Source organism: Oryctolagus cuniculus, chromosome 13 (genome assembly GCF_051225735.1).
Source record: "Oryctolagus cuniculus isolate XC-2025 breed Fujian yellow rabbit chromosome 13, ASM5122573v1, whole genome shotgun sequence".
Classification (NCBI taxonomy): Eukaryota; Metazoa; Chordata; class Mammalia; order Lagomorpha; family Leporidae; genus Oryctolagus; species Oryctolagus cuniculus.
The window spans coordinates 95,762,205-95,784,218 of NC_142879.1; the positions used below are offsets into that span (position 1 = coordinate 95,762,205).

Genomic DNA, 22,014 nt, shown 5'->3' on the forward strand with positions numbered 1-22,014 from the left:
CTTGCAGGTGGAAGGGAGGTTATGGGGGAAAAGCCGCTATAATCCAAAAGTTGTACTTTTGAAATTTATATTTATTAAATAAAAGTTTAAAAAGAGAATACACCTATATGACACATGCCAGGGATATCTTAATGAATAGGCAAATAAAATAGATACTGACCTTAGCAACTTTGGGACTGAACTGAGTCTAAGACTAACGGCATAGAAAATTGGGCAGAAGCATGGTATTGTGTCATTAACTTTAAATATACTGCAGTTTGAAAAGGACTGAGAATCAGGTCTCATATCATTAGAAATAGATCCTTCTCTGGATTGAATTTCCTGCCCCCACCCTGCCTCAAATTATTATTTTCAAGTCCCGATCCACAGTGTAATGGTATTAGGAAATAGGATTTGGGAGAGATTATATTTGAATGATGTCATGAGGATGAGACACCCCCCCCAACTCTGGTTGTGTGTGTGTGTGTGTGTGTGTGTGTGTGTGATGTGGGGATACAGTGAGAAGATGAGTATTTATGGGCCAGAAAATGAGATCTCATCAGATGTTAAATTTGCCAGTGACTTGATGTTGAACTTCGACCTCTAGAACTGTGAAAAATACATCTGTGCTATGGAACCCACACAGCCTATGGTATTTTGGTATAGCAGCCTGAACTAAGGCAGACTCCACCACAGCTCTGTAAACTGACTTCTTCCCTTTCTTGGACAAAGATAAGGCAGTTATTTAACTTTTCAAGTGGAGTATTTCAAGGTCTACATTTTCTGCAGAGTACAGCTATCTCTCTTTTGTTTCTGTAGTGAAACCACAGTAGCTTGAAAACAAAGAATGAGAAAAGGAAGAGAGTAGGGTGGGAGGGAGTCAAGAAGGGAAGGAGAAAGGGAGAGAGAGAGGAGGAAATGGAAGACAAACCCGAATAGCAAAAAGCTGCTGTTGATTCAAAGATGATGAAAGATATGAGGTGCCCAGAGATCTGTTAGGAGAGTGCATGCAAAAAGAGGATGCCCACAGACAAAATTCAAACAACAATATTACCTCCTTGGAAAATAGCTCCTTAGAGGAGCAAAAACAGATGCATAATTAGATACAGAAATGTAGAAAAAATGGAAGTAAAATTAAAATTAAAATAAAACAATTCCTAATGATTTGTGTTGATGTGTAAAAATTATTATGTTATTTTAAAAAGCACATATACACACATTTTGATACTTAGAGGTGCTACATACCCTAAAGAATTTAGCACACATGTGAGAACAGCTAAGGAAACAAATGCTGAAAATTAAAAGACAATTCCTTTGCATTCATAATAAACACATTTTAAACAGATTGTCCAATAGCATATAAATTTACCAAATAATGTGGGACATGAAATTACTTTTTGACAGCATTTTAGGATTTATAAAAAAAAGTTTTATATAATGTGGGGAGCAACTCGGACTAGACTGTTACTGGAATTAAGACTTATTCTATGCATCTGCTCTCCCACAATATGGCGCTGAGAAGGGAGTAACAACTTCTACGCAGCTGCCTCTCGCCAACTTGAGTGATGACCTGCAGGAGCTGCTCCTGATTGGAGGAGAGCAGCATACTCGGCGTGTGGGTAGCAGAGTTGGGATTGGTGGAAGAGGACTATAAAGGAGGAGAGAGACAACATGCACCAGGAACATCTAAGGAGAACATCTAGCTGAAGGAACACCTGTGCAGCCCCCGAGAGAGCCGGCCGGCGGTGTGCCGCTCCCCTGCGGAAGTGGGGAAAGTGGCAGGGGGAACCGCCCTTCCACGGAGGTGGAAGGGTCGGTAGCCAACCCGGGAAGAACCAGCAGCAAACCCGGGAAGGGCAGAGCAGACAAAAGAACAGCGCAGGGTCCTGTGTCGTTCCTCCATGAAGAGGGGGAGCGACAATATAAATGCAGTGATACATGCCATAGAGCTTCCATCGAATGAGGTAACTACTAATCTTATTTTTATTCCGTAGGTACTATTATCATGTCTGCTATATTCTTTAAATCAGTCTTCCTAAGATACTAACTGTGGAAGCCAGCACTGTGGCATCGCAGGCTGAGCATCCACCTGTGACGCTGGCATCCAATAAGAGCACCAGTTTGTCTGGCATCAATTTTGATGTTTGTTAGAGTCCCAGTTGCTGCATTTTCAATCCAGCTCCCTACTAATGCATCTCAGAAAGGAATAGAAGATAGTCAAGTATCTGGGCCCCTTTAGGAGACACAGAAGAAGTTCCTTGCTCCTAGCCTGAGCCTATTCCAGCCCTGGCTGTTGTAGCCAATTGTGGAGTGAACCAGTAGATGGAGGATCTCTCTCTCTCCCCCACTTCTCTCTCTCTCTCTCCCTCTGTATGTGTGTGTCTATCTCTCCCTCTCTCTCTGTAACTCTACATTTCAAATAAATAAATAAATCTTTAAAAGATAGTAATTGTGAATGTTAAATTGCCACATCAATAGCTGAGATTAACATTGAATTTCTGATAATCTCATATTATCATTCTATTTTATTTATCTAAATTATTTCTAAATTTGCATATTCAAATCTTACTGATGACTCCAATAGTGTGATTATTTCAAATCACCTCTGCTCATTCTTACAGCCTGCCTGGAATGAGATCTGTTTAATCTATTCTCAAGAAAACCTTTTGTGACAACATTTTGTTAATCTCTCAAGTCTTTAAATATTCCTTTTTAAAAATTTTTTATTTTTTTTTTTGACAGGCAGAGTTAGACAGTCAGAGAGAGAGACAGAGAGAAAGGTCTTCCTTTTCCGTTGGTTCACCCTCCAATGGCTGCCGCGGCCAGCACGCTGTGCCGATCCAAAGCCAGGAGCAAGGTGCTACATATGTTCTAGGGAGGTGAAGATACTGAGAAAGAAGACCAAATCATCATATGAGATTAAGAATCATTAAGGATTAGAAAAAATATGTATGCAAATTTATAAAACTAGAATGGATATTAAATACGTCTGGTGAACAATGAGCACATATGAAAATATAGAATGACAGATATATTCACCATGTACACCTTATCTATTTTTAAAGATGTTTGTCCCAATATTGCAATTATTTTACTCACCACATTTTGTAAAATAAAGAGTATGCTGGAAGGTTTTTAACTCATTGATCAGATAGGTAGGTGTCTGTTACTTGTTAAAATTCTACACACTTGTTATAAGTGAGTCTCACATTGGGAATGCTGGCTCTATCCCTGAAAAAAAAAAACTCCAGTGATCTTAGGAGAGTGAGTCAATATGGGGAAATGGTCACTTAACAATCTATTTCCATGATGTGGAATACAGAGAGAGGAAAAAACGGACAACTAATTAAGGACTTTCACCTCTGTTTGACTGAAAAAAAAAAAAAAAAAACCTTAAGTGATCTTTTCCTAATAATTCTACCAACAGAAAGCAGTGAGGTCTTAGGATACCATTATCATTGGCATCCAAATCTGTGACACTGCTTCCAAATCTGGTCTCTCACCCTTGGGAGGGATGATAGGAACTGTCAGACTTGTGAGTGATTAAATTTAGATAATTTGAGGAGCTATTTTCTTTAGCTTGCACTTCAGTGGAAGCAACTGTATATGTACTCTATTGATGAGAAAATGGAAATTGTGAATAGAACTTCTTTAAAATTCACACGTACACTAAGGTAACTTAACTCGATTTAGCAACTGGAATTAAAATCTCTCTGGAGGTGAAAAGAACACTAAGGATGTATCTTCTGGAATTTTTTTTTAAAATATTTATTTTTTTTTTTTTGACAGGCAGAGTGGACAGTGAGAGAGACAGACAGAGAGAAAGGTCTTCCTTTGCTGTTGGTTCACCCTCCAATGGCCGCACTGCGCTGATCTGATGGCAGGAGCCAGGTACTTATCCTGGTCTCCCATGGGGTGCAGGGCCCAAGTACTTGGGCCATCCTCCACTGCACTCCCTGGCCACAGCAGAGAGCTGGCCTGGAAGAGGGGCAACCTGGACAGAATCCGGCATCCCAACCGGGACTAGAACCCGGTGTGCCGGCCCCGCAAGGTGGAGGATTAGCCTATTGAGCCGCGGCGCCGGTCTCTTCTGGAATTTAGGAAAAGGATGAGACCAACCTTCACATCTCTTGGATACATTTTTTTTTTAATTTTTCCCAAAGAAACCATTTATTTAATGAGTACATATTTTATAAACACAACTGTAGGAATATAGTTATTCTTTCCATCATAACCACCCTCCCACCCCATCTCCTTCTCCCTCTCCCATTCCCAGTCCCTTTCTACATTAAGAAAAAAAAAAAAAAAAGAAAAACAACAACAACAACAAAAACCTGTTCCTCGATAGTCAAGACAAGGGCTGTTCAAGTCATTGCTTCTCAAAGTGTCAATTTCACTTGTACAGATCCCCCCCCCCCTTTTTTTAACTTGTATTTGCAGATAGGAGGGTGGTTATGGGGGGATACATTTAAAAAATACAATGAATAGATAGCTAACTCTTAAGTAAATGTCCAAAAAATTATACATAATACTGCTCCACCAAATCATCAGTTCCCCCAATTTTATTATGCTGGCTTTGTCATTTGACTCCATTTTATCACCGTTGCATTAATGCTATATAAATTGACTTGTGATTTCCTCAGACTGGTTTTAATTCAACATCCTACCCATATTCGCCGCTTTGCTAGAAGTCATGACAATGGCTTATTCTTGTTCCCTTACCTTTTTTTTTTTTTCAACATTTTCTTTTGCATTTTGTAAAAAGATATTTGTGGATTTGTTCATGTGAGTTGCAACCTGAATCTTTAGGGTACTGTATCTATGTTTTCCAAGGACTTGGCTCTGGTACAGAAGGAACTGACAGAGATTTAGAAGTCCAGACACAAGAGTATACAGTGGAAGCTGGTGGCTGTCCACCAGCTCTACCATCCTCTCTCTGTGTGCACAAGGCTAAACTGTGTTCTTAAATTTAGCTTGTAGCTGAAGAAGGTCATGGGATTAAGCAACAACAAATTGTGAACCAAAGATATATAAACAAGAATCCAATTTACCATCCTGTTCTTTCTGATCTTTTCGGACCCAAGAATGGCAATTACTAGAGCAAACTGAGAATGCAGAGGTGAAAATGCTCTCGTGACCCTACCCCTGCAACCTGGAACAATCGCAGAGGGAAGGGCTCACTTCAGCCTGCACCATCCATCACCAACAGGAGGCAAAGAGCACAGGGGAAGAAAAGTCAGCCTCTCTTTCTCCTGTATCTCTCTCACACGTCTCCCTTGGTCCATCTCTCCTATTTCCATCTCTGAATCTGCCTGTATCTGTATTGTTCTGCCTTCAAATATATAAAAATAAATATGACTTTGTATAAATGACAACCATTTATAAAGATTATCATAAAAGACTTAAGTTCCAATCTAACTGCTGTCCTTTCTGTCCCACCAGGTTACATGCTAGTCTCATTCAGTAGCCTTCCTTAATTTCCCCAGATTCACAGTATTCCTTTATCCTATTTCATTTTATAAAAAACAACAAATATATAAATTCATATAATTTTTATAATTAAATTCATGCAATCATGTATAATATGGTATTACACACATTTATTTTCTGATTAGGATCCTTCTGTCACTTTCTACATTCTCTGTCTCTCTTTAATTTCTTTTCCTTTTTTTTGACAGGCAGAGTTGGACAGTGAGAGAGAGACAGAGAGAAAGGTCTTCCTTTGCCATTGGTTCACCCTCCAATGGCCGCCGTGGCCGGCACGTTGCAGCCGGCGCACCGCGCTGATCCGAAAGCAGGAGCCAGGTACTTATCCTGGTCTCCCATGGGGTGCAGGGCCCAAGCACTTGGGCCATCCTCCACTGCACTCCTGGGCCACAGCAGAGAGCTGGCCTGGAAGAGGGGCAACCGGGACAGAATCCGGTGCCCCGACCGGGACTAGAATCCGGTGTGCCGGCGCCGCAAGGTGGAGGATTAGCCTAGTGAGCCACGGCGCCAGCTCTTTAACTTCTAACACCCTTTTCCCTAGGTAACTGGCATGAATAAGCAAATATTCATATTTTGCAACAGTCTCAAGTTCATGTAATTATCAAAAATATTGTAGCAATATTTTTGCACAGTTTTGGACTTTACATACTTTTATGCATCAAGATATCTTCTTTGCTCTAACATCACCTTGCTGGAATCCCAGGCACCCTAATACTATAGTCCTAATTCATCCCATTTAGTGACTGCCTGCTACTGCATCACTTAAAAGATACCTAATGTGTCCCACCACACTGCTTTTGACAGTATCACTTCCATATCAGTATATTATCAAGTGTTGGTCAATAGGAAAATTAACTGTAGAGAGTTTGAAAAAAAAATAAACCTGGCAAAAAAGTGCCCACATTTTTGTTATCACTTTGTGTCAGCACTTCCCAAGGAACTCCTCTTGGTGATGCTCACTCCCACCTCTGATATACCCTGTTTCTTATCTATGACTATAATGAAGCTACATAGTATATCCTAATCATACATCCTGATGTGTGAGTGATAGAACTTCAGTGGAGTCGATGGAAAATATTGAACTCCAGGTCAAAGGGAACAGCATTTTTGTTCTATTTTTTTTCTTTTTAAAGATTTGTTTATTCATTTGAAATGCGGAGTCAGAGAGAGAGAGAGAGAGAGAAACTTTTATTCACTGAGGTTCACTCCTCAACAGGCGCCTATATGGGATGCTGGCTCTTCAGGTCAGGGCTTTAACCAGCTGCGCCACAGCGCCAGCCCCCTCAGCACAACTTTTCAATACTGTTTTTTGCATTAGTTTACTTGACATCTCTGTGAAAATGAATTGACCATATCTATGAGAGATCTTCAAAAAGTTCATAGAAAATTCATAATATGAAAAAAATATTTTTCACCAAAATAAAAATTATTTTAGTTCCATTTTCCATGATTTTTTTTAAAATTTCCCTCATACTTGTATTCATTTCTGGACACCCTATTTTGTTCTATTAACTTGTAGATCTATCTTAATACCTTGTATCATCCTGAAGAATATAAGTATTTATAATAAGTACTGATGTCTGGCCTTATGATTTCTTCAATTTTGTTCATACCTTTCAAAATAATAATACATATCCATGAAAATATTGGAACCAGATAGTCTATTTCTCTACATTTTTAATTAATTCATTTAAGAGGAATGAAGAGAGAAAAAGAACTAGTTCATTCTCCAGAAGTCCACCATGGCTGAGGCTGGGCCAGGGCCAAAGCCACGAGCTGGGAACTCAATCCAGGATTCCCACATGCGTGTCTGGAATCCAAATAGCAGAGCCATCATTACCGCCTTCTGAGGTTTTCCTTAACAGGGAGCTACAGTCAGGAGCCAGAGCTGAGAATCACATCCAGGTACTATGATGTGGGACTGAGCCCCTTAATTGGTGTCTTCACTGTTCAGGGACTAAACACCCACCCCGAATTGTCAATTTCTTTCAGAGATTGTTCTGAAGCATTTTTGATATTGCAATGAGTTTATGAATCATTTTAGGGAGAATTCATACCTCAAAAATGCTGAGGACTACAATCCATGAACATAGCATGGTTCTCTAAGATTTTAGATAAAAAGAGTCTTCTTATCAAGGTTTTGTAGTTACTAAATGTGGGTTTCATCTGTTTGATTTAATTTATTCTGAAGTATATTTTTTTTGTGTGTCAGCATTGTAGCATACATGTTAAGGCCATTGCCTGTGACACCAGCAATCCATTTGGGAGTCAGTTCATGTCCCAGTTGCTCCATTTACTATCCTGCTATTTACTATTGCTCTATTTACTACTGCTAATGGCCTGGAAAAAGCAGCAGAAGGTGGCCAAAGGGTTTGGGCCCCTGTCATCTATATGGGAGACTGAGATGAAGCTACTGGTTCCTGGCTTCAGCCTGGCCCACCAATTGCAGCCATCTGGGGAGTAAATCAATGAATGTAAGATCTCTCTTCTCTCTCTCTCTCTCTGAAACTCTGACTTTCAATATAAGTAAACAGATCTTTAACAGTATTTTATGTGTATAGATATTTCAAATATTATTTTAAAATTTATTTTCCAAATTATTTGTATAGTATTTTGGATCAATTGATTTGTATATACTGTATGCTCAGTGACAGCACTGATTTATTCGTTATCTTGGTAACTTTTTGTTGATTATTCTTAATTTCCATATATAATGCGGATGTAATTTGTATGAATTTTTTAAAATTAAATTTATCAACTAATCCTTTTCATTTTATTTGACAGGCAGAGAGACAGAGGAATAGAGGGACGAAGATCTTCCATCAACTGGCTCACACTATAAACAGCTAGGAATGAGCCAGGAGGAAGCCAGGAGCCCAGAACTCAATGAGTCTCCCACAGGGTTGACAGAGACCCAAATATTTATGCCATCGCCTGCTACCTACCAAGGTGTACATTAGCAGCTAGCTGGAATGAAGAATGGAGCCAGGACTAAAACTCAAATGATGTGTTAACGCCTGCACCAAAGGTCTGCCTCTGACTTTTACTTCATTTTCTCTTCGCAATACAGATTAAAATATCCAATAAAGAGTTAGAGTAGTATTGTGTTTGCATCATTACTGATCTTCATATGGAAATATTGCCTCTTTCATCATGTATGATGTTAACTGCAAACTTTTCTTGAGATTTCCTAACTTTCTAGGTTTAGTATAAGTTTTAAGAAGAATGGATATTGAATAAAGGAAAGCTTTTTTCTTCATTTATTGAAATGATTAAATGGCTTTTCTATTTTGATATTTTGTTTAATATTTTAAAGATTTATTTACACAGAGAGAGAGAGAGAGAGAGAGAGAGATCTTCCATCTACTGGCTCACTCCCTAGATGGCCATACTGGCCAGAGCTGAGCAAGATCAGAACCAGGAGTCAGGAGTTTCATCTGGGTCTCCCACATGGGTAGCAGGGGCTCAAACCTTGCACCCTCCTCTGCTGCTTTTTCCAGGCCAACAGCAGAGAACTATTTGGAAATGGAGCAGCTGCAACATGGTGCCCCTATGGGATGCCAGTGTCACAGGCAGCAGACTTATCCACTATGCCACAATTTTGGCCCCCGGATTTTATCCTGTTAATGCACTAAAGTATACTGGATGATTTTTTCAAGAATTAAAGCAACATTATAGGAGCCATCACGGTGGAGCATGAGATGAACACACCAGTTTCAATGTCAACACTCCATATCTGAGTGCCTGTTTAAGTGGCTGCTTTTCTACCCTGTTCCCTGCTGCTATGCCTGGAGAGACAATGCATAATGGCTAAAGAACTCAGGCCACTGCCACCCATGTGGAAGACCAATGGAACTCCTGGCTCCTGGCTTCAGCCTGGCCTACCACTCACAGTTATGGGTATTTAGGGAGTGAACAAGTGGCTGAATGAGCTCTCCTGGTCTCCCCTCTGCTTTTCCTCTGCCTTTCATTTATTTTTAAAAACACAACCTTATGTTAATAATGTGCATTCCACTTGATTTAAATTACTGTGTTCTATTAAGCTTTTCTTATAATTAATTCTGTCTTGATTCACAAGCAATATTTAATTTTCATACGATGGTTTTGTGTTTTTGGAATTGGGACAATGCTGGACTCATAAAATAAGATCTCTCTGTCTGCATTTCAGATAACTATAGTTAATAAATTAAAATAATATTAAAATTTATAAATTAAAGACTTAAGACCAAAATTGGATTTTAAAATATATTTCATAAGTTTATATGAGTAACTATGTGCTTGTCCACCTAAGATGCTTTCCATATCTTCATATATTATTTTCCCCCATCAATTATTTTACATTCTTCTTCCTTATTCCAAGGTAGACATGTAGACATGTCTCATGTTTCCTCAGCTTATTTCACATTCCCTGAAAATTGAACTTGAGGAAGATGAGACAAGTAGAAACTTTCAGGAGAGGGTTATTAAGTAGAGAAGAAGTTGAGTAGGTGGCTCTGTAGCACAATGGATAGCACCTTGGACTTCTAGTGAGGAAAAGAGGTCGGGTGTAGTTCAAACACTTTTGTAGGAAGGACAAAAGGTTTCAAAAGAAAATTTTAAAAGTATTTGGATGGATTCTTGGGACCCTGAAAGTGTGCTGATAATAAAAGCTATTGATTTGGCCAGCGCCGCGGCTCACTAGGCTAATCCTCCGCCTGTGGCACCGGCACACCGGGTTCTAGTCCCGGTCAGGGCGCCGGATTCTGTCCCGGTTGCCCCTCTTCCAGGCCAGCTCTCTGCTGTGGCCCGGGAGTGCAGTGGAGGATGGCCCAAGTACTTGGGCCCTGCACCCCATGGGAGACCAGGAGAAGCACCTGGCTCCTGGCTTCGGATGAGCGCAGTGCGCCAGCCGCAGCGGTCATTGACGGGTGAACCAACGGAAAAGGAAGACCTTTCTGTTTCTCTCATTGTCCACTCTGCCTGTCAAAAAAAAAAAAAAAAAAAAAGACTCCAGGGGTTTGGCTGGACCCCCTTGATGTTCCTCATTAAATACATACATTTACTTTACTTTTACAGTTGAATAACACTCCATAAATAAACATACACACACGCATAGATTTTGTTTACAGTTTTTAAGAAACCTTGGTATAAAAAAAATTTTTTTTTCAGGTCAGTGCCGCGGCTCAATAAGCTAATCCTCTGCCTTGCGCGCCGGCACACCGGGTTCTAGTCCCGGTCGGGGCGCTGGATTCTGTCCCGGTTGCCCCTCTTCCAGGCCAGCTCTCTGCTGTGGCCCGGGAGTGCAGTGGAGGATGGCCCAAGTGCTTGGGCTCCTGCACCCCATGGGAGACCAAGAGAAGTACCTGGCTCCTGCCATCGGATCAGCGCGGTGCGCAGGCCACAGCGGCCATTGGAAGGTGAACCAACGGCAAAAGGAAGACCTTTCTCTCTGTCTGTCTCTCTCACTGTCCACTCTGCCTGTCAAAAAAAAAAAAAAAAAAAAAAAAAAAAAAAAGAAAGAAAAGCTATTGATTCATTTTCTGTATTTTTATGAGACTATGCAAACATTTAAAAAATATTAATATAGAATCCTTGTTCAGTTTTATTCTGTAATTTATTCCCCAATAAATATTAGAAGTTGCCAGTTATGACAGGTAGTGTGCTACCACCAGAAGCAGCAATGTATAATACCTCCACATACAATATAGCTTTATGTAGATTTACATGAACATTCTCATTCCACTTAGTCCATTGATTATTATTTTTTTACATCCTTCGAAGCCAGTCTAAATAAAATGTATCTCCTACTTCTTTTTTAATTTTTTACAATTTACTTCTTTTTATTTTTTAAGGCAGAAAGAGAACTTCCATCTACTCTTTCACTTCCCAATATCCCCCACAAAATTGGGGCTGGAACAGGCAGAAGCATAAAGCTGGGAACTCAGTTCAGTCCTCCCACATGAGTGGCAGGTGTACAAGCATGTGAGCCATCAACCCTGGCTCCCAAAGTGGGCTTTAGCCGCAGTCGGAATTGCAGTGGGGCTGTGTATGGAACCTAGACACTTTAGTATGAAGAGGCAGGTGTCCCAATTTGGGATCTTAATCACGGCACCAAATGCATGCCCTTGGTAAGATTGGCCTTCTGTGCCATTAAAATTAGGCATAGCCATATGCCTTCCCCAAGAAAGTTGCAAAAAACTTCATGGGAAAAGTGCAGTATTTTTTTAATTCCATTCTCTTTCATGAATTTTTAAAATTCTGTCACATACACAGAGTTGGAAAATTTAAGAGCCCATCAACAATATTCCTTGCTTGCTTTTATCTTTCTGAGGATAACTTAGTAACTTGTCTAGAGAGAAACAAACTATTTTCAGATGGTGAGATTTTAGGGAGTTGTACTGCAGCCCATCCAAGTCTATTCTGGTGCATACAGAATCTACATCAGGTTGAGAGTGACACACTTATAGCACATTTTGATTGTATCTCTTCTTACCCCTTTGCTCTGTAAAAATGAAGAATACAACTCATGGAATAATTCATTTCCTTTCATTATAACTTTATTTTCAACACTGAGGATCACAATTTTGTTTTTATTTTGACTATCACTCCAGCTTGCTTACAAAGCCCTGGTGATGTTTCATTTTGATACTCTTTACACACCTGTTAGGAAGCTACAATCAAGTACTGCCACTGGCTGTCCATTTATCACTTTTCCCACATTACCTAGCTTTCTCAGAGTTAGGTAAGGCCATTTGTCTAGCTTTAGTCAATGGAAAAAGGACAGAGAAATATGATTTTCTGTAATCTTCAGATCTCTCTCTCTCTCTCTCTCTCTCTCTTTCTCTCTCTTTCTCTCTCTTTCTGCCTCTCTGTATCTCTGCCTTTCAAATAAATAAATAAATATTTCAAAGTCATAGTTACACAGAGAGGAGAGGCAGAGAGAGAGAGAGAGAGGTCTTGCATCTGCTGGCTCACTCCCCAGTCGGTCGCAAAGGCCAGAGCTTCGCAGATCCAAAGACAGGAGCCAGGAGCATATTCCAGGTCTCCCATGTGGGTGCAGGATCCCAAGGACTCAGGCCATTTTCTACTGCTTTCCCAGGCCACAGCAAAGAGCTGGATTGGAAGTGGAGCAGCCAGGACTTGAACTGGCGTCCATGTGGGATGTCAGCACTGCAGGCGGTTGCTATATCTTCTATGCCACATCGCTGGCCTCTGAATAAATAAATCTTAAAGAAAAAAATGTAATCACTATATGGCCTTTGTTACAAAGACTATTTGAATGCCATGCTATTTATAATAAATTAATCAATATTACTGTTAAAATTTCTCATGAACATTATCAAGTCCTGTTTTCTGTCTTTGGATTCAGAGCCAACTGATGTTAAACAATTAAAAAATTAAGGAGTTTAAAGAAGAGGTAATGACTGAAATGCCATACAGCTTTACTCACAATTCCAAAAACTGCAGGGCTTAACAGGCCAAGAGTGGAGCCTGCCAGGGTGGCTAAAGGAAGAAGATTCTAGAATGGGACTCAGTGAATGTGGTAATATAAAGAGATTTCTTTTCACTCTTCATTTTGCAAAAGTAAATTCCACAGCACTCTGCAAAAAAAAAAAATCAAGCTTATTATCTGCAAATACCATTTGAAAATAAGTGATCAGTACTGTAGTCATTAAGTAGACACAATTGGAATATTGAGCTTATAATCTATGAGAACGGCCAGGAATATATTGCCTCATTATTTTATTTTATAGCTAAAGACATAACTTGCATTATGTTTCAGTGAACAATGAGCATCAAACCCTGACAAAATTACCTCATTTCTTTTTTATGCTTTCTCAGTATAGGCAAATGCATTACAAACTCTAATTTATTCTGACCCAGAAATTGCCTTGTGACACATTTCTGTAGGCCCTTGTGTGCATGGAACAGGATATCATTCAGTGTAGTTATTTTTTGTCTTATTTTTTCAAGTTATTGTTTGTATTTCCAGAAGTTAAAATGAAGTCAAATTAGCTATCACAGTCCATTTTCAATGTTACATTTCTCAACAGATAACATTGTTTCCCAAACATAATGTCATTTTAGAATTCATAAGAACAACTGATTCTCATATTAACAAGGAAGTAAACAAATATGAAATATTTGTACCTTAGACATCTATTTTGATTCTGCATATCCGAATTTGCTCTAAGGTGCACGCAGTATTAAGTTAAAGGCAATAATAACAAAGGGGCTTCTTTAAGCCAGAAGAATCAATGGCAGGGGAAAAATGAAAAATGGTAGTATAATTAACGAGTGATAGAATGAGTCACTTTTCTTCAGCATCAACATCTGCAGATTTGCCTCTATCCACTAAATACTTGTCTCCTATAGGAGAATGCTATATTGGACCCATTAGTTAAACACCCCTTAATACAGGGGCCATGTTTTGACACAGTGAGTTAAGCTGCCTCTTGAGACACCAGCCTCCCATTTAGGGGCCGGTTCGAGTCCATGCTGCTCCACTTCCAATCCAGCTCCCTCCCAATGTGCTTAGGAAAGCAACAGAATGTGGTCTGAGTACATGGGCCCCTGCTGCTCACTTGGGAAACCTGGATGAAGCTCCCTGCCCCTTGATTTGTTGTAGCCATCTGGGAGTGAACAAGCAAATGGAAAACTCTCTCTCTCTCTCTCTCTCTGTGTGTGTGTGTGTGTGTGTGTGTCCCTCTCTCTGTAACTCTGCCTTTCAGATAAGTAAATATACCTTCAAAAAAAAAAAAAAAAACTCCTTAATTCCAGAAAATCTAGAATTTGTCGTTCGTATTTTAAAACAACTGAAGACTTGAGAGTTGAGTAAAGGAAACTCATGTAGAATGATTCTGGTTGCACAAAGTCCAAAAAGGATGAAATCAGTGCATTGAGTTGGATATCAGAATGATGCTTCCCAGAGAACGAGAGAGGCTCTTTCATCCGGAAGAGGTGAGTGAGTTATAAGGACACTGAACATTCCTATGTCTTGGTCAGTAGTGGCAGTAAGGGTTGTTAAGATTTGTGCTCTTTAGGTATACTGAGAGTTTTAAAAGGAGGTGTAAAAGTGTGTTTTGAGAATAAGCAGCTTATAATCAGCCATCCCTAACACACACCTCTAACCCCAATCAAAAATAAAAAGAAGAAAGATGGAAGGCCAATTGCTAGGAGCCTTACACAGATCAAGGACAGGGGGTCAATCCTTGTGCGCTTCTCTTCAATCCTTCTTAAGTCTTCTGTGTATCTCAAAACAAAAATGACTCAGACCATTCCACTGTTTTTCAAAGTATGCTCCTATAGGCTATGGATTTCTGGGCACTAGACGGTGGGTATTCTGCCACTTTTTTCCATTGCACAAAAACTTTAATGGGTGATGTTTTGATACTTCTTTTGAATATTCTTTAAAAGGATTTATTTCATTTATTTGAAAGGCAGGATTATAGACAGAGAAAGAGAGACAGAAAGAGGGAGTTCTTCCAGACTCTGGCTCACTCCTGAAATGCTTATAACAGCATGGGCTTAGCCTGGCTAAAGCCAGGAGACAGGAACTCCATCTGGGTCTCACACATACTTGGGCTACCTTCCCCTGTTTTGCCAGGTGCATTAGCTGGGAGTTGGATGGGAAACTAAGCAGCCAGGACTTGAACCAGTGCTTAGTTGTGTGATGCCAGCATTGCAGGTGATGGCTTAACTTGCTGTGCCACAGAGGCAGCCCCAATATTTTCCTTATTTGATATTTTTCTGTGAAATTCAAATTTCATAATAGAGAAAAATATACATGATGGTCATATAAAGTTTTACTAGACTTTTTTCTATGGGTAGAAATATTATTTGTATATTAAAGGTTGACATATGAGGATGAAATGACAAACTGTTCAAAAGCGCTTTTTAAACTGCATACAGGGGGCCAGTGCTGTGGCCAGCATCCCATATGGGTGCAGGAATGACTCCTGGCGGCTCCATTTCTGATCCAGCTCTCTGCTATGGCCTGGGAAAACAGTAGAAGATGCCTAAGTCCTTGGGCCCTGCACCCACGTGGGATACCCGGAGGAGACTTCTGGCTCCTTCCTGGCTTTGGATGGGTGCAGCTCCGACCATTGCAGCCATCTAGGGCTAGATCCAGCAGATGGAAGACCTCTTTCTCTCTCTCTCTCTCTGTCTCTCTGTAACTCTGCCTTTAAAATAAATAAATAAATCTTTAAAAAGAAAGCCGTATAAAGTTCTAACAGTACTTTAGGGAATTCTTTCCCAGGCATCTGAATGTTTTGAGGACTTCTTCCCCAAGAAATGACTGCACACTAAAAAGCTGGAACAACAAAAGCAACTGTGTATTATAGACCCTTCAAGTGAGGCTAAATGTGATCGTTACCCCTCAGTCCTTTCCAGGAGACAGAAGCGGGCATGCCCTGGTGCACCTTTCTGTGGGGGATCTCATTCCAAAGCTTTCCATCGCAGCTGCAAAGAAGAAACGTGGGATAGAAGAGGGAGGAGGAGAGGGCAAAATGAGGCAGCTGAGTTTTTCTTCTTACGCTCTTTTTTCTTTCCTTTTTAAAATATATTTATTTGAAAGGCAGTGTTACACAGAGAGAGATGGAGAGACAGAGAGAGAGAGAGAGAGAGAGAGAGAGAGATATCTTCCACCCGCTGGTTTACTCCTGGATTAGCCGCAATAGCCAGAGCTGCACCGGTCCGAAGCCAGGAGCCAGGAGCCTCCTCCAGTCTCCCACACAGGTGCAGGGGCCCAAGGACGTGGGCCATCTTCTACTGCTTTCCTAGGCCATAGCAGAGAGCTGGATTGGAAGTGGAGAAGCTGGGACTTGAACTGGCACCCATACAGGATGACAGCACTGCAGGTGGCGGCTTCACCCATAATGCCACAGGGCCGGCCCCAGTATTTTTTTCAAAATATGTTAAATTTTGTTATTCTAGAACAGTTCAATATCAGCCTTATTTTGCTGATCAGGATATGACTATCAATTAAACTTGTGTTTAATTCATTAATATCCCTTATCCAAAATACTTTAGACTGTTTCAGCTTTTTTTTTGATTCTGAAATATTTATACATATGTAATGACCCATTTATGGGATTGGACCCAAGCCTAAGCATGGCATGCAGCCAGGGTTCATGTTACACCTTATATACTTTCAGAAGGCAATTTCATTTTATATTTTCATATATATTTTATGGGGTATAGTATGATGTTTCAATACATGTATACAATATATAATGATTCAATTGAGGTACTTAGCATTTCTGATGACAACTTTATACAGTATTTTGTCTTGACTGTGATCTCAAACCTAAGACTAAGTCTAGAATTTTACACATTGTGGAATCTTGTTGGCATTCAAAAACTATGACTTTGGAGCATTTCAGATTTTGGATATTTGGACTATGGATGCTCAGCCTGCATTTATTTTGGAGTCAAAGTTGAACCTCAGAGCTAAAATCTTTTATCATACTCCCAGGTTTTTAATCCATTCTTTAAATAAAAAAATATTTATTTAGCAACATCTTTGCTCTATATCCCATGCCTATCACTTAGTATGTGATATTTGAATAAGGCTAATGGACACCTTGTCCCATGAATTCTGGGATTCTGAACAGTCGCTTTTGACCTACACTTTTAGTGATTTTACAAAAGGAATTTCACCCTGATAGAGTTTATAGGCCTGGGTACTTTTGTCCTTCTCATCTGAATCTCAGATATAGGAGTTATTTTACCTACTATCAACATAAAGGAGGGCATACCCAGGAACCCTCACTCAGAGCTTAATAACGCTCTAAGTGCTTAACATAGTGTGAAACAGACATAAAAACAGAAATGAGAAATAAATGTGGAGTCACTGTTAACAATGCCAGCTCTGATCCCATCGGCAAGGCCAGGGGCTACTTATTGCAAGCAGATAAATTTGGTCTTGGTGACACCTGCATATATTGAGAGACAACACGCAAAAGAAAAGGCAAATGATTAAAAACCCAAAGCCAGCTGTTCACAGAAGGAACCTTGAGATTCCGATAAATACTTTTAATTTTGGTTTTAGGTGAGTGAAACCTCAGCAGTAAAGTCCATGTTGAGGTGACTTCAAAGTGCCTGTCTTCTCTTTTGAGAAAATAAAAAAATTGGTTGTCAAATCCCCTTATTGATACAATCAGCTTTGGAGGAGCCAGACTGGTGTTATCAGATAATTTGTCGGCTTTCTCTCTGTGAGGCTGACTTTCCCCCAGCTTTCATCTCCCCCAGCTCTCCTCACCAGTGTCTCATTTTCTATCTAAGGATGTGAAAAGGGAGTTTACGAAGTGCTACGAAACAGTGCTGAAGCCGCAGCTGACGGACCCACCTTGCAGGCTGGATGCAGTTTCCACCAGTGAAGATACCAAACACCACCCTCAGGGGCAGAGCAAACACAGCTGTCACACTGGGCCAGCTCAGGTTTTGTCATCTATAAGCAAAAGTTTGCCTCAGATCTGTTAAATGTCACTTAGACATTGAAGTCAGATATCTGAGTTCTCGGTCTTTTTCTGTGGAGGCTCACCCACTATGAAACACTTTTTGTTATTCGCATTGTTTAGTGACTTCAAAATTCCAAGTAGCTTCTTAGGCTTCCTGATATACATTGAGCATGGGGATGGACGATTTGGAAAGAGAATCAGAAAGCTGAGATGTGAGCATTACCCTGAGGTTTGCCTGGAACTACTGTGGACCTCAAAGGGACTGTACCAGGTTCTTCCTGAGTGAACAGACACACATACAGGTCTCTAGTGCTTTGGGTCTAGAATACACAGCTTGTATTGTATTATCTTTTTTTAGGAATTATTTTATTTATTTGAAAGGCAGAGTTACAGAGAGAGGTGGCGGGGGGTGTCTTCCATCTGTTGGTTCACTCCCCAGATGGCCATAATGGCCGGAGTTGCACCAATCTGAAGCCAAGAACCAGGAGCTTCTTCCCAGTCTCCCACATGGGTGCAGGAGCCCAAGGACTTGGGCCATCCTCTATTGCTTTCCCAGGCCGTAGCAGAGAGCTGGATAGGAAGAAGAGCAGCCGGGACTAGAACCGGCGCCCATATGGGATGCCCATGCTTTAGGCCAGGGCTTTAATCCGCTGCGCCACAACACTGGCCCTTTGTATTGTATTATCTATGACTGCTGTTGGTAATGTTGGCCTTGTTTTATACAGTTTACCCCTTTTCTATTTTCTAGAAAACACTGTGTAGAACTGTTAACTTCCTGGAATATTTTATTTATTTAAATATTTCTCCAATGATTCCATCTGGACCTGGAGTTTTCTCTTAAAAGACTTCTCACATTCAATTTCTTTTAAGAGAGTTTTCTGTTTGGAAGATTCTACACAATTTCTTTAATAGATATGACTATCCAATGTTCAGTATCTTTATGAATGTATTCCTTGTAGTTCTTTCAGGGAACTAAGTATGATGTTTTACATAAAATATTGAAATTTTAAGCATAGTTTTTTTTAAATTTTTTTTTTATTTGACAGATAGAGTTAGACAGTGAGAGAAAGAGAAAGAAAGAAAGGTCTTCCTGTGGCCCTGGAAGGCAGTAGAGGATGGCCCAATTTCTTGGGCCCTGCACCCACATGGGAGACCAGGAGGAAGCACCTGGCTCCTGGCTTCGGATTGGCGCAGCGCCAGCCGTAGCAGCCATTTGCGGGGTGAACCAACGGAAGGAAGACCTTTCTCTCTGTCTCTCTCTCTCACTGTCTAACTCTGCCTGTCAAAAAAAAAAAAAAAAAAAAGAAAGAAAGAAAATGTCATTTCCCCAAGGTAATAAGTATCATAATGCAGTATTATTTAAGGAGCTACCGCTGTGGCGTAGCAAGTAAAGCTGCCACCTGCAGTGCCAGCATCCCAAATGAGTGCTGGTTCAAGTCCCGGCTGCTCCACTTCGATCTAGCTCTCTACTATGGCCTGGGAAAGCAGTAGAAGATGGCACATGCCCTTGGTCCCCTGTACTTGCGTGGGAGACTCAGAAGAAACTCCAGGCTCCTGGCTTCAGATCGATGGTTCACTCCCAAATGGCCGCTACGGCTGGTGCTGCGCCGATCCGAAGCCAGGAACCAGATACCTCTTTCTGGTCTCCCATGTGGGTGCAGGAGCCCACACACCTGGGCCATCCTCCACTGCCCTCCTGGGCCACATCAGAGAGCTGGACTGGAAGAGGGGCAGTCGGGACTAGAACCGGCACCCATATGGGATGCCGGTGCCACAGGTGGAGGATTAACCAAGTGAGCCATGGTGCCGGCCCCCAGTTTTTTTTTTATTATTTTAATACTTCTTTTCTATATTTTTTTTAGTATTTATTGTTCTGATTAACTCTAGAACTTCGACTCCACATTCCTGGGTTTGGGATCTGTGGACCTAGTGTTCCTGACCTCCAATATCATTCTGAAACCAGCACGTATTTTCTTTAGGAGCTGAAGATATTTTTTCTTTTAGGAGTTAAGGATATTTTTCTTATTCTGTTATCCCAATTGCAGTGGGTTTTTCTCAGTGTCCACAAGGTGATCATATTTATCAACTTCCTTCCCAAAGTCAACAGATGTTTCCCATAGTGTCAGCAAGAATCAATGTCTGGTGGATTTGCATGACCTTCTACAATAGGTTATCATTTCTTTCCCCAAATCCACAGCCAGAAGCAACTTTCCCAGCTCTCTTCCTACCTTTTTGGAGAGTCTTTGGTTTTGTTCTGGTGTAAAAAGCCTGCAGGTGATTTAGGAGAGGATAAATGCCATATTTGCAGCAGCAAAGTTTCACTTTCTCTTGCCAGGGTACCTTCAACCTCCCCAATTGTCCATGCTCCATTTTTGAATGTTTCCTGTTGTGTCCAGTTCCATTTTTTCTGGATAATCCAGTGCCCTCATCTTGTTTTATTTCTACCTAAAGGCATCTGTCTCCATCTTGAACTGAGCAAGTGGATTATCTTCCAATGTCAGTGCCTGACTGAGTTAAAGGACACCCACAAAATGTATTGCTCATCATTTTTCCATGGAAGCTTCATGGTGACAGTCTTTCCAGCTCTGTGAATTCCCAAACAGGAATTGGAAGCCACTCCTCATTTTTTTTGATCTTTCAAAAGTCTTAATTCGTTCATTATATAAAGATCTTGAAAGTATTTATCATGTATAAATAAGATCAGTAATGGTAGTATTGATTTCAGTACTAACAATGACAGTTAAGGGGACTACCCAGTATTTATCTAGTATTTTCTTCATGTGAAGCAGTTTACATAACATATAATTTTAAAAACAGTTCAATGAGATAGGTGGCAATATTTTTATTTGCTCAGTTTATGAAATTAATACCCAAAATTGTAGTTTCAACAAGTCACAAAATCAACATAATAAAACATATAGTACTAAGACATTGGATTATTATGTGTTTATAGAGCATAATGAGTGAATGTGTGTCAGCCAGCATGCATAATAATTTTGTTAAATATGAACTACAATTTTCACATATATACAGCAAAATTCAGAATAACTTCTCATCCTTATATGAAGAATGGGTACTTCTGTTATTAAGGTACTACATGTTTAATTATAAATCTTCTTGATAAAGATTTACATGATATGATAACCAAGATTTTAATAATTTTTCAACAGCAGTGGAATTCAATATTCTGCAAATAAAGAATATTCAGGCCGGCTCCGCGGCTCACTAGGCTAATCCTCCGCCTTACAGCGCCGGCACACCGGGTTCTAGTCCCGGTCGGGGTGCTGGATTCTGTCCCGGTTGCCCCTCTTCCAGGCCAGCTCTCTGCTGTGGCCAGGGAGTGCAGTGGAGGATGGCCCAAGTACTTGGGCCCTGCACCCCATGGGAGACCAGGATAAGTACCTGGCTCCTGCCATCGGATTAGCGCGGTGCGCCGGTCACAGCGCGCTGGCCGTGGTGGCCATTGGAGGGTGAACCAGCGGCAAAAAGGAAGACCTTTCTCTCTGTCTCTCTCTCTCACTGTCCACTCTGCCTGTCAAAAAAAAAAATATATTCAGTCTGGAGTGGGCATTTACTAGTAGCAATGTTTAAGACACCTGCAGTACACATCATACTACCTGGTTCAATATCTGGCTCCAGTTCTTGACCAGCTTTCTACCAATGTAGAATCTGTGAAGGAGCAGGTAATGGCTCAAAAAATTGGGTTTCTGCTATCTACATGAGGCAACTGGATTTCATACCTGGCTTCTGGTTTTAGATTCGACCCAGTCATGGCCTTTGCAAATGAAAGCTCTTACTGTCTATCTCTATCTGGCTCTCAAATAATTTTTTTTAAAAAAAGAATATGTCATCTCCCTAAGGTAATAAGTATCATAATGCAATATTATTTAAGGAGCTACCACTGTGGTGTAGCAAGTAAAGCTGCCACTTGCAGTGGCAGCATCCCATATGAGCGCCGGTTCAAGTCCTGGCTGCTCCACTTCGATCCAGCTCTCTACTATGACCTGGGAAAGTAGTAGAAGATGGCACATGTCCTTGGTCCCCTGCACCTGCGTGGGAGACTCAGAAGAAGCTCCAGGCTCCTGGCTCCAGATCGATGCAGCTC

The 22,014-nt window shown here is 40.7% G+C and overlaps 1 long non-coding RNA gene across 1 annotated transcript; it reads left to right on the forward strand.

Moving 5' to 3' along the window:
* The first annotated feature begins 1,444 nt into the window (after positions 1–1,444).
* LOC149122763 (uncharacterized) lies at positions 1,445–8,568 on the forward strand. Its single transcript, XR_016219390.1, has 2 exons — positions 1,445–1,943; positions 8,251–8,568. It is a non-coding gene; the product is annotated as an uncharacterized LOC149122763 (long non-coding RNA).
* Positions 8,569–22,014: the final 13,446 nt, after the last annotated feature.